Source organism: Triticum aestivum, chromosome 6D (genome assembly GCF_018294505.1).
Source record: "Triticum aestivum cultivar Chinese Spring chromosome 6D, IWGSC CS RefSeq v2.1, whole genome shotgun sequence".
In the NCBI taxonomy this organism is placed as follows: domain Eukaryota; kingdom Viridiplantae; phylum Streptophyta; class Magnoliopsida; order Poales; family Poaceae; genus Triticum; species Triticum aestivum.
In genome coordinates, this window is record NC_057811.1 from 167,057,678 (window position 1) to 167,069,973 (window position 12,296).

A 12,296-nucleotide genomic window follows, 5' to 3' on the forward strand; every position below is an offset into this window, starting at 1 on the left:
GGGGGGGTTTGGGCCGCGGGTCCAGTGGGGGGGAGGCCTGCTCCTTTTTTTCTTTTGACTGTTTTGTTTTCTGTTTTCTCTTATTTGTTTATTTCCTTTTTTGTTTTATTTCATTTAAAAGTATTTAGACATTTTATAAAAATGTGATTTCTCCACCATAATTACCAGTGTATTATTTAGAACCCACTGAACATTTTTGTTTGAATTTTTGAAAACTTTCATTTTCCACTTTTAAATTTAATTGAAGTTTGAACTAGGAGTTTGACAAGGGTGTGGTTCAAATGTGATCTAGCCCTGTTTAGCAATATGATTAGCTTAATCACAGGGGGTTACTGTAGCATGATTCTCAGGGTGTTACATTTCCTCTCTGACATTAGCCAAAATATCACTCGTATTGAGTGATGTTGCGTGTGGTTGTGGTGCATGGTGAATATGATTTCTAATAGTTGGTACAGTGCTAGTCGGAAGAGATGGTGGTGTGTATGTTGTACCATAGTTCGGCAGCAATCCACTTGGACTTGCCGAACCGTAACCTAGCAATGCAGTTGGATTCACTGAACTTGGTACGTTCATGGCAGGATTAAAGGGTGGAGCAACAAGTTGGTTTGTCTGGTTGGGATAAGAATTCAACGGCACGGGGGGCGCCGATGAAATAGGTAAAGTTGGACTAAAGTTTTCCACACCAGCAGACATACTACCACTACCATTATATGATTGAGGAGTATTATTTCGAGCAGTATTATTGTCTATGATAGCTTGGTAAATAAGATCATTATTCTGAGCAATAAGAGTAGTAATTTCAGCCGACTGTTCAGGAGAGAAGATTTTGCTTACAGCCGGTTCTACCTACTCATTGTGAAGAGGAGGAAACTTGATTTCTTCAATTGAAGTGATGTTGCCTTGGTGATCCTTTTTGAACTTAGCAAGGAACTCCTGCATCTCCTTCTCTTCACGCGCCTTCTTGTACTCCTCAAAAGCTCGGCGATGCTCTGCGGATAATTCCTCAAAATTGGGCTTGATGACGTTATCGGCATCCACTTCAGATGGCTTGGGAAGTTCGACCATGATGGATGATGATGATTGCTCTTTGTCCCCAGCGGAGTCGCCAAAAAGTGTGTTCGCACACGAACACGTCACCGTATACCCTCGGCGTCGAGCGCGATACGCAAGATACGTCGCCGAGGGAGGCTCACCGAAAGCGCGATACGCAAGACAATCCTGCGAGCTCTTTTGAAGACCCGAAACCCCACGCGGCCGGGAGAGACCCCGTCTGGACGCACGGCGGTGATGGGCTGCCCTAGGTCGGTTCGCCCGCCCCTAGGGCTTCGTGGATCGAAGCTCTCCGAAGCGAAGAACACCGATGAACGAGAAGCAGAAAACTAGGGTAGGAGATGAAAGTTTGTAGATGGGTTTTGCGATTGTGTGTTGTTGTTCAATTGGCCGTCACCCCTTAGGTATATAAGAGGCGGATAGACTTCCCGTGCAAGGAAAAGGCTTGGATTCACGTCCAAAACCCGAGTTTGGGTCCAACTCGGAATCAAACTTTCCAAAACGGTTCGGTTTACAATCTGGCTGCACCTTGAGGGTCATGTTTGAGGCAGTAAACGACCTTAGATGGAAACGAGTCCAAAAGCAATCTTGACCGTTTCGACGAGACGAACAACTTTTGTGTTGAATATATTTTGATACAAGGTCGTCTTGAAGGTCAAATCGCTCGCACAAAATGGACTGTCACGCAAAACACCCGTTCTCTCGCGCTACCCATCAGACATAGGTCTGGTGGGGCGCGCCACATCACGCCTCATGACAGGGCTGCACTCCGATAGCTCTAACTTTTGCATACGAATTTGGATTGGGACGATTTTTATATCAAAATCGATTTTTTTGACGATACAAAGACAATCCGTGTAGATCATTTTTCCATACGAGGCGTTCTTGAGGGCGTAATGAGCCGAATAGTGTTCTGAATACAAAATCTCAGTATTTCGAACACAGCTTCGACCTTCGAGATGAGATCGGATGGCGATGGCCCAAACTTCGAAGATGTTCATATCGACAATACGAAACTTTTTTATGTAGATCACTTCTCCATTTGAGGCCATATTAATTAAGTTCTTGACCGTGCCAAAATCTGGTGTCAACAGCTTATCACAAACTAGAGCTTCTCACAACAAGCCTCGTCGTTTCACTATGGAACGTGCCACCTTTGGGGACAAAACGATATCCGTTGCCTCTTATTGCTTTCAAAAAATTTCGAGTGTCAACATAGAACAAGATGAGTGTTGTGTTAAATTATGGAATTTTTCGGGGTTCATTTGGACATTTTTATACATTAACTGGGTTTTCTAGGCATTTTATGTGCATAATTCAAATTTAAACTACATGCACGTGCTCTAGTGCATATAAATTGGTTGAAAAATCAAATATGTGTCCTTGGGTGCATGCTTAGGTCCCATGAAATAAACGAGAATGAATTTCAAACACCCTGCCACCGTCACTCGGCCGCAAACATTGAGATACCTGGTTTTTAAATTCAAGTAAGTCCAAAACTCGTCTGAAATTCATGAAACCTGGCAATGCTATCATGGAGGGGAATCAACCTGCCGTGGTAATTTTTTTGTCCCATTTGGGGCAGGTTTGGGCATAAGCTTCTCACAACAAGGCTGATGGTTTCGGTAGGGAACGTGCCACCTTTGGGGACGAAATGATATACGTTGCTTGTTTTTGCTTTCAAAAAAATTTCTAGTGTCAACATAGAACAACAGGAGTGTTGTGTTAAATTTTGGAATTTTTTGGGGTTCGTTTGGACATTTTTATACATTAAATTGGTTTTCTAGGCATTTTATGTGCATACTTCAAATTTGAACTACATGCACATGCTCCAGTGCATATAAATTGGTTGAAAAATCAAATCTGTGTCCTTGGTGCATGCTTAGGTCCCATGCAAGAAACGGGAATGAATTTCAAACACCCTGCCACCGTCACTCGGCCGCAAACATTGAGATACCTGATTTTTAAATTCTATTAAATCCAAAACTCGTCTAAAATTCATGAAACTTGGCATGCTATCATGGAGCGGCATCAACATGCCATTGTAAAATTTTTGTCCCATTTGGGGCAGGTTTGGGCATAAGCTTCTCACAAACCATAGCTTCTCGCAACAAGCATGATAGTTTCGGTAGGGAACGTGCCACCTTTGGGGACGAAACGATATCCTTGCCTCTTATTGCTTTCAAAAAAATTCTAGTGTCAACATAGAACAATAGGAGTGTTGTGTTAAATTTTGGAATTTTTCCGGGTTCGTTTGGACATTTTTATACATTAACTAGGTTTTCTAGGCATTTTATGTGCATAATTCAAATTTGAACTACATGCACATGCTCCAGTGCATATAAATTGGTTGAAAAACCAAATATGTGTCCTTGGGTGCATGCTTAGGTCCCATGCAAGAAATGCGAATGAATTTCAAACACCAGGGCACTGTTGATTGCGTGCAAAACGTTGAGATATTTCATTTTTAAATTCTAGTAAATCCAAAACTCATCTGAAATTCATGAAACTTGTCATGCTATCATGGAATGGCACCCGACATGATGTGGTATTTTTCGTGTCCATTTTGAGAGAAGGTGCACTCGAATAACAGCCAACAAAGGCATTTTGAAAAAATAGCTACCACTTTAATATCTCAAACGTTTGTATAATTCAAATCGTGTGTGTTCTATTAACCATTCACGTGACACCACGTGTCTTGGTTTTAATGGCTATAGGAGGTGCCGTGCGGACAGCTACTTGACTGAACGGGAGGCGTGTCAGCGGAGTCCGGTGCGCAGGCTGACCGAGAGGCGTGCAAGCTGTCCTCCAATGCGCAGGCTCACCGGGAAGCATGCGAGTTGTACGCTGCATGGGCTCACTGGGAAGCAACCCCTTTGACTTCCATGGCCGCCCGCCTTCCTCTCTATTAATGGCGCATGAGCCGCTGTTTAATACGAGCGGCCTTACTGTTCGCCTCCCATCCCTCTCCCTCCCGCAGACCTCCACCAACGCCATGGTGCAGGATGATCATCTGCCACTAGTCTTCAATTTTGGTGAAGTCGACTCCGAGCCGGGGGAGATAGAAAATAAGGAGGAATGGGGCCTCATGGACATGGCCTAGAACGAGCTGGCCGCGGCGGTTGCTGCCCCAGCTCCCGTCCCCGCGCCCGCGCCAGCGACCATCCCCGTAGCATTGACGGGCTGGTCGCCGAGCACTATCACAGAGCTATAAGCCGCGGGCGTCAGCGAGGTCTCCGCGGACCCGCACAAGCTCGTGTACATGCCAGCACCATCGCCCATGCCCGTGTGCGCCCCTCCACCCACCGCGGCGCCGGTCCCCGTGCGTTTGGCTGCACCCGCCGCGCCCGTACTCGTGCGCACGCCCCTCTTAGCGGCATGGGACGTCGCCGTCGACCGCTACTTCTCAGCGCCGCCAGTTGCCGTCCTCCCGCTCCCCGCCCGTCCATCGCGCGACGACATGATGTTTGATTTACAAGTGAAGAGCATTTTGTGCTGCCTTGAAGACTTCAACAACGGCGTCCCGGAGGACGACAACGACAACGACGGCGCGGTACGCCACCTCCGCCACCACCGGAAATAGTTTTTTGGGGGGTTTAATATTGTATCTCGAATTCTTGATCATATGAATATAAATTCGCAGTGTGACTGAATGAAAGATATGGTTTGAACAAACTTGTGTTTTTCTCCCTTAATATACAGACTTATCAAACAATTTTCTTTTGAAAAAAATGCCAATGGTTTTTAAATATAAAACACTCATCGCAAAGGTTTTAGTTAGAACACCCGTATGCAAACCGACAGCTTCCCCGGAAAGCCAAGGGAAAATGTGTCGAACAAGATTTCTGCAGCTCTTGATCGCAAATGTTTTAGATAGACCACCCGTATGCAAAGTGAGAGCTATGGTTTTCCCCTTAAGTCAAGGGAAAATTCGCAGTGCAAGATTTGTGCATCCCTTCAACGCAAACTGTTGTTTTGGATGACCTGTGTGCAACCACGTACAAACAATTTGTAAGATTGGCATCTATCATATTGGGTATGTTGCCATTTGTCAAACTAGAAAGATTGACATTTGTTGATCTAGTAACATTGCCATTTGTCAATCCTTGTAACACTGTGATTTGTTAAAATATGCAGCTAAAAATCACTAGCACTAACTAATTTTTGCAACTAAAATTCAGTAACTAAGCATAGATTTCATTCATAGATTAAGCAGTAGTTCTTTACACAAACAGTTCCACTCGACAGCTGAACCGACCAAACGTTTCCCCAATTGTTGCCAACCACGTACTGAAATAGCAAGTTCAAGTATATATACTAGCTAACTTTAAGTACGTTGTACAGTTCCACCACATCTATAGTCAGATGAACTGAACAAAATAGCCCCTAAATACTACTAATACTACTAAGGAGGGGCTTTGTACTACTTCCGGCAGCCTCTCCTCTGCCGAGCGTGCTCAGTAAGACGCAGATGAGGACTAGCCTACCGACAAGCTGGACAACTGCAATACGGTGCCTGCCGCTGCTACAGCTTCAGTGACGCTCACCTCAAACGCCCTCTGCTGCTTCAGACAACCCTCTCGAAGTGGTGGTTCTCCTTTGTAGATCTATTGATTCCTCGCCTCTGAGGCGGCGTGTGCCGCGGCCACGGCGGCGGTAAGGCTCTTTGCGTGCTCGACGAGGCGCTCCTCCTCCTCCCGCAGGAACTCGGTGTAGTGCACAAGGTCGCTGACGCACATGCGGGCCTCCACCTCCGCCTCCCGCCTTCGGGTGGCGATGGCAGAGCGGGTGATGACCCCGATGGTCGACGGTGGGTTGGCGGCCACTGCGGCCGACGATGGGGTGGTGGCCATGACCACCACCTCCCGCCTTCGGGCCGCGGTGGCAGAGCGGGTGATGGCCGGCAGTGGGGTGGCGGCCACGACGACCACCTCCCGCCTTCGGGCCGCGGTGGCGCAGCGGGCGATGGCCCTGGCTTTCGATGGTGGTGTGGCGGCAACGGCGGCCGGCAACAGCTGCCGACGAGCAGCAGCGGCGGAGCGTGTTCCGCGCACACCCAACAGGGACGCCACACGCACTACACTACGCCGGGGACTACGCCACCGCCGCGGTGTAGCCTCCCAGCTGGAGCCGTCCTCTGATGACGGCAGAGTGGCTGACCGACGACGACGGCACGTTCCATTGGCGATTGTGGGATAAGCAGACAAGATAATCTACAGGGATGGAGGGGAAATGCGACGCAGGACTCGTAGGCCGTGAGGGTTTATATAGCAGGCCGGTAAGCATTGGAATTTTGGGGTATTTCACCGAGTCGGGCAGGAAGCTTGCGAGGGAACCTGCAAGGTTGCACGGGAACAGGCTCACTGACGATTCATTGGCGCCACTTTGAGCCATCGTTTGGCCAAAAGAACACCCCTGCGCGCTGTGCAAGCTTGTGCTGTAAGCCGTCTGCGGCAGCGGGGTGACAAGACGTGCGAGAGGACGAAAGGCCACATACACATACGGTTAATACAAAAAAGCCGTTTGCGGTTTAATTACATATTATACCCCCGTCCTGGTTTATAAGTACTACAAATGCATGTCGCCAAAGATTATATAGTTGGATTCGTATTTGAACATAGTTTCCAATTATATAATTTTTATAACATGCATTAACATTTTGTTGGTTGAATTTAAGGGCAAAGTATGGCACAAAATATAAAGGGGACTATAGACCAAGACGGAGGTAGTAGCACACGGCCGCTCTCTATGCCAACTGTCGGCCGGCTTGTAGGTGACCATTTCCTGCATGTTCAACTGCTCTATGTGTGTGGTTGCTTGCGATTGAGGCGGCCGCAGCGCGCTCTGCTCGCGTCCCGCCACGCGCGCTCTGCTCTCACGTCCCTCCGGGTGATCTACCCTCGTCCTAAAGGAAATAAGCCCTAGAGGCAATGATAAAGTTGTTATTTATATTTCCTTATATCATGATAAATGTTTATTATTCATGCTAGAATTGTATTAACCAGAAACTTAGTACATGTGTGAATACATAGACAAACAGAGTGTCCCTAGTATGCCTCTACTAGACTAGCTCGTTAATCAAAGATGGTTAAGTTTCCTAGCCATAGACATGTGTTTTCATTTGATCAACGGGATCACATCATTAGAGAATGATGTGATGGACAAGACCCATCCGTTAGCTTAGCACTATGATTGTTTAGTTTATTGCTATTGCTTTCTTCATGACTTATGCATGTTCCTATGACTATGAGATTATGCACCTCCCGAATACCGGAGGAACACTTAGTGTGCTATCAAACATCACAACGTAACTGGGTGATTATAAAGATGCTCTAGAGGTGTCTCCTATGGTGTTTGTTGAGTTGGCATAGATCGAGATTAGGATTTGTCACTCCGATTGTCGGAGAGGTATCTCTGGGCCCTCTCGGTAATGCACATCACTATAAGCCTTGCAAGCAATGTGACTAATGAGTTAGTTGTGGGATGATACATTACGGAACGAGTAAAGAGGCTTGCCACTAATGAGATTGAACTAGGTATGATGATACTGACGATCGAATCTCGGGCAAGTAACATACCGATGACAAAGGGAACAATGTATGTTGTTATGCGGTTTGACCGATAAAGATCTTCGTAGAATATGTAGGAGCCAATATGAGCATCCAGGTTCCGCTATTGGTTATTGACCGGAGATGTGTCTCGGTCATGTCTACATAGTTCTCAAACCCATAGGGTCCGCACGCTTAACGTTCGATGACGATTCGTATTATGAGTTTATGTGATATGATGTACCAAAGGTTGTTCGGAGTCCCAGATGAGATCACGGCATGACGAGGAGTCTCAAAATGGTCAAGACATAAAGATTCACATATTGGAAGGCTACATTCGGACACCGGAATGGTTCGGGTCATTCCGGATAAGTTTCCGAGTACCAGGGGTTACCGGAACCCCTCCCCCCCGGTAAGTTATTGGGCCTCATGGGCCTAGTGGGGGAAGAGAGGAGGCAGGCCAAGGTGTGGCGCGCGCCCCCCCTAGCCCAAACCAAATTGGACTAGGGCTAGGGGGCCGGCCCCCTTTCCTTCTCTTCTCCCTCTCCTTCCCCCCTTCTCCTTGTGGAAGTAGGAAAGGGGGGGGCGAATCCTACTTTGAGTAGGACTCCCCCCTTTGGGCGCGCCTCCTCCTGACCGACCTCCTCCTCCTCCCTCCCTCCTTTATATACGTGGGGAGGGGGCCACCCAAAGGCACAACAGACAATCTCTTAGCCGTGTGCGGTGCCCCCCTCCACAGTTTTACACCTCAGTCATATCATCGTAGTGCTTAGGTAAAGCCCTGCGCCGGTAACTTCATCATCACCGTCACCACGCCGTCGTGCTGACGGAACTCTCCCTCGACCTCAGCTGGACCAAGAGTTCGAGGGACGTCACCAAGCTAAACGTGTGCAGATCGCGGAGGTGCCGTGCGTTCGGTACTTGATCGGTTGGATCGCGAAGACGTTCGACTACATCAACCGCGTTACTAAACGCTTCCGCTTTCGGTCTACGAGGGTACGTGGACACACTCTCCCCGCGCGTTGTTATGCTTCTCCTAGATAGATCTTGCATGATCATAGGCAAAAAATTTGAAATACTACGATCCCCAACACGCCCCTCCACGCGCGCTACCAGTGTTTGGGGCCGGTGCACGATCACGCACGTTCGTGTGCATGCGGTTGCGCCGGGCGTGGCGCGGCGATGCAGTTACCCGCTGCAAAAACTGCCATGCGGACGCGCTGAAAATCCAAGCCGCCCGACCCCCTTTTATTCCAGCGGCCATTTACCTTCATCTCTCGTGTCACACGACACAATAAGCACACCCACGACGACACATACAGAGAGGACATCCAGCGGTTCCAATGGCGCTCCCCGTGTCTCCAATGGCGCTCCCAGCGGCCGACGACGACAACGGCGGGCAGTTCACCATGCATCACGTCATGGACACCCACGTGTGTCGGAGTAAATGGCCACGGGTAGCCTAACCGACTACCCCTGGTTCTTCAGAAAAATTATCAGGCCTTTGGGCCTCCAAGCACTCCAAGCATTGGACCCCCTTCCCTGGCCGGCTACCTCTGAAGCTGACTCACGGAAGGCGGCCCAGCCTCAAGCAACCTCCCTCCCCAAGACGACCACGGGGTGGCCGACTCCAGGAAGCCGGCCTCAAAGGGCACCGACTCCAAGAAGCCGGCCGAGACCACAACCACCAAAGCTACTCCCACATAACGGTGACAAGACGGGTGTGGCCACAGTGCGGCCCACTACCCCCGAAGCCTGAGGCGGGCATGGCTACAAGAGGCCGTACGGGACGGCCGTCTCCCGTGCGGCTCGGCACTGTAGCCATGCTAGCCTCAACATCATCCACGACAGACTCCCGTACGGCCCCCGGGCGGCGGGCCCCTTCAGCCAGAGAGAGGCGTGAAGGCGGCCCGGCCTCCCCCAGTCGGCCAAGGGCGCAGCCGGCCCCCAGAAGCTGGCTACCCCCTCCCTCGAAGCATGTGCCCCATTAAGAAGACAAGACGAGGTAAGGCTACAGTGAGAGCCCCCGAGGCGGCCCACTGTAGCCACGCTTACCTCGACGAAGCCCTCATCATCAAGGGCGAGGCTACAGTAAACAGCCGCCGACAAGACCCTAGGCGGTGGGGCCGGCCTGTCGACCAAGAAGCCGGCAGCCGGCGGGACCCACCAGTCGGCGGGACCCAACAGCCGGCGGAGAAGCCGGCGAGCGTAGACACTGACGGCTGGGACCAGTGCCCAGCCGGATTACCATTGTACCCCCGGGGGGTAAGCCTATATAAACCCCCCGGAGCACCCATGCAAAGGGTTGGCTTCTAAGCACAGCACACACACCATAGATAGAGAGAAGTTAGAGCTAGCCTTGTTCTTCTTCTCCCTTGAACCCAAACAGCTCTAGGGGCGATTGTAGCTACCTTTCCTGATCTAGTGATCATGCGGAGACCCCGCAGAGCAGGACTAGGGGTGTTATCTCCTCGGAGAGCCCCGAACCTGGGTAAGATCCGCCGGCGTGCATGTCTTCGCCTCATCCCGTTTCCAGGCACCGGCGACGTCTTATTGGCACCCACAATGATAAGCCACCCGTTGGCATATGTCGCACCAACCACCCGACATTTGGCGCCCACCGTGGGGCCAGGTGCACCGTCGTCCAGAGACCTGTTCTGGACGGGAACCCTCTTCCTCCCCCGCGAGCGCAGCCAGCCTGCTGCGCCCGATGGCGTTTGCCTCGACGCGCTGCAAGGCGTCGACGACGCCTGCGCAGCGAGCTGCCTCGCCGATCTGCTCGGCGAGACTCGCATCTCCGACGAGCCTGCGTCCGACGCAGGCACAGACTACCCCGAGAGCCGCCTCGTCAGCCTCCTCGACCAGCTTCACGTCTCCAGCGAGCCTGCTGCAGACATGGAGTCGGTCGGCTCCACCGACCCGATGCTTGTCGACTCCAACACAGCATCGCTTGACGCCTACCCCTCCGACGTGGTGGTCTTTGACGACCCCCTCCCTCGAGCTGACAGCGGCAGCAGCGCTGTCACCGAAGTGCTGGTCATCAGCCACGTCGCCAACTCGGGCGAGAACGCCCACGACGCCCTGCAAGCGGCGATGCACGACCTCTCCGTCCCCATCCCGGCCGATGCCGACGCCGAGACCCTGGAGGCACGCCGCCTCGCCCTCATCGCGGAGGGCCAGAAGATAGCCTCCATGAGGCGCCTCACCGAGGCCCACCAGCGCGAAGTTGACCGCGCCGCCTTCGGTACACCGCCGCCTAGCGGCCCGAGCCGAGCCAGCTTCGTCCAGAAGCGCGGCGCAGCCGTCGCCAGCATGCTGGGGGCAGATCGCCCCGTCTACGCCACTCCGCTCGAGAATCTGCGAGCCACTCAGGCGGTCGCAGAAGAGCTCAATGGGCTGGGAGCCGACGAGCTCCCTTACATGACAAGACAGATCCAGCAGCTGATCGACGCAGCTGCAGAACGGCACGAAGCCGGCGCCCGTGCTGATAGTCACCCCCCGCGCCGGGAGCACGCCGCGACGTCCCGCTCGCCGACTGCGAGCGGCGCAGGCCAGAAGAAAGACAAGGAGCCGGCTGCCAGCCGCAGCCGGACTCGCATCACCATCGAGCGCGACGCGGAGGGCCGCCCTCGAGCAGTAGAGCACCAAGGAAATCTGCCTCCTCCCCCGCCTCGAAGAGAAAGACGCCTCACTCCGCCGCCTATCACACACCCGACCCTTGGCGACCGACTCGGCCGCCGAGAAGGAGTCGGCGAGAACGACGCCTGCCACAGGATCGACCGCCTTGCTCGATCCTTGGCATTAGAAGAAGAAGACGATGTCGACCCGCCATCCTTTGGCCCCCGCATCCGCGACGAGCCCTTCCCTAAAGGGTTCTCGCTCCCCAGAGACACGCCCAAGTACAAGGGCTCAGTGAAGCCGGAAGATTGGCTCATCGACTACTCCACGGCCGTCAGCATAGCCAACGGCAATCGGCGCGTCGCCGTGAAGTACGTCCCCCTCATGATACAAGGCACGGCGCGCACATGGCTCAACAGCCTCAAGCCTTACAGCATCAACAGCTGGTTGGACTTCACGGAAGTCTTTGTCCGCAACTTCACCAGCACCTACAAGCGGCCTCCCAAGCCTCGCCAGCTCTCCCTTTGCGTCCAAGGGCCTAACGAGTCGACCCGCGACTACCTCACGCCGTGGGCCGAGCTCCGCAACTCCTGCGAGGGAGTGCATGAGGTCCAGGCCATCGAGTACTTCACCGCCGGGTTGTCACGACCGGTTTTTCAATAAAATAATTATTGAGAGATCAATCCCTTTTACGGACCAGCGAGGAAGAATTCCTTCTCACTGGTAGACAAATATCTTGGTCACCGAAGAAAAAAACCTGGAGTACTAAATATAATACAAAGTTGAGCAGAGACTGCCCAACAATTTATTACAAGCACGCCGCTAAAACAATACGGCGGATAGGGTGGCAACTACTAACTCACGATACTAACGGTGGTGGAAATATCACCGCGAAGCGAGTGATATGATTCCAGAAGACTACAGCTCTTCGAGCGTAGGAGTGAGGCTCGAGAAGACTTATTGCGGGTGGCGGAAGCGAATACAATACAAGTGACCAATATCCGGGATTGCGCAGGACTGACTGGGACTCCTCTAGGCATCGGACGCGCTATCAAACTCTTCATCCAAGAGATCGCCTTC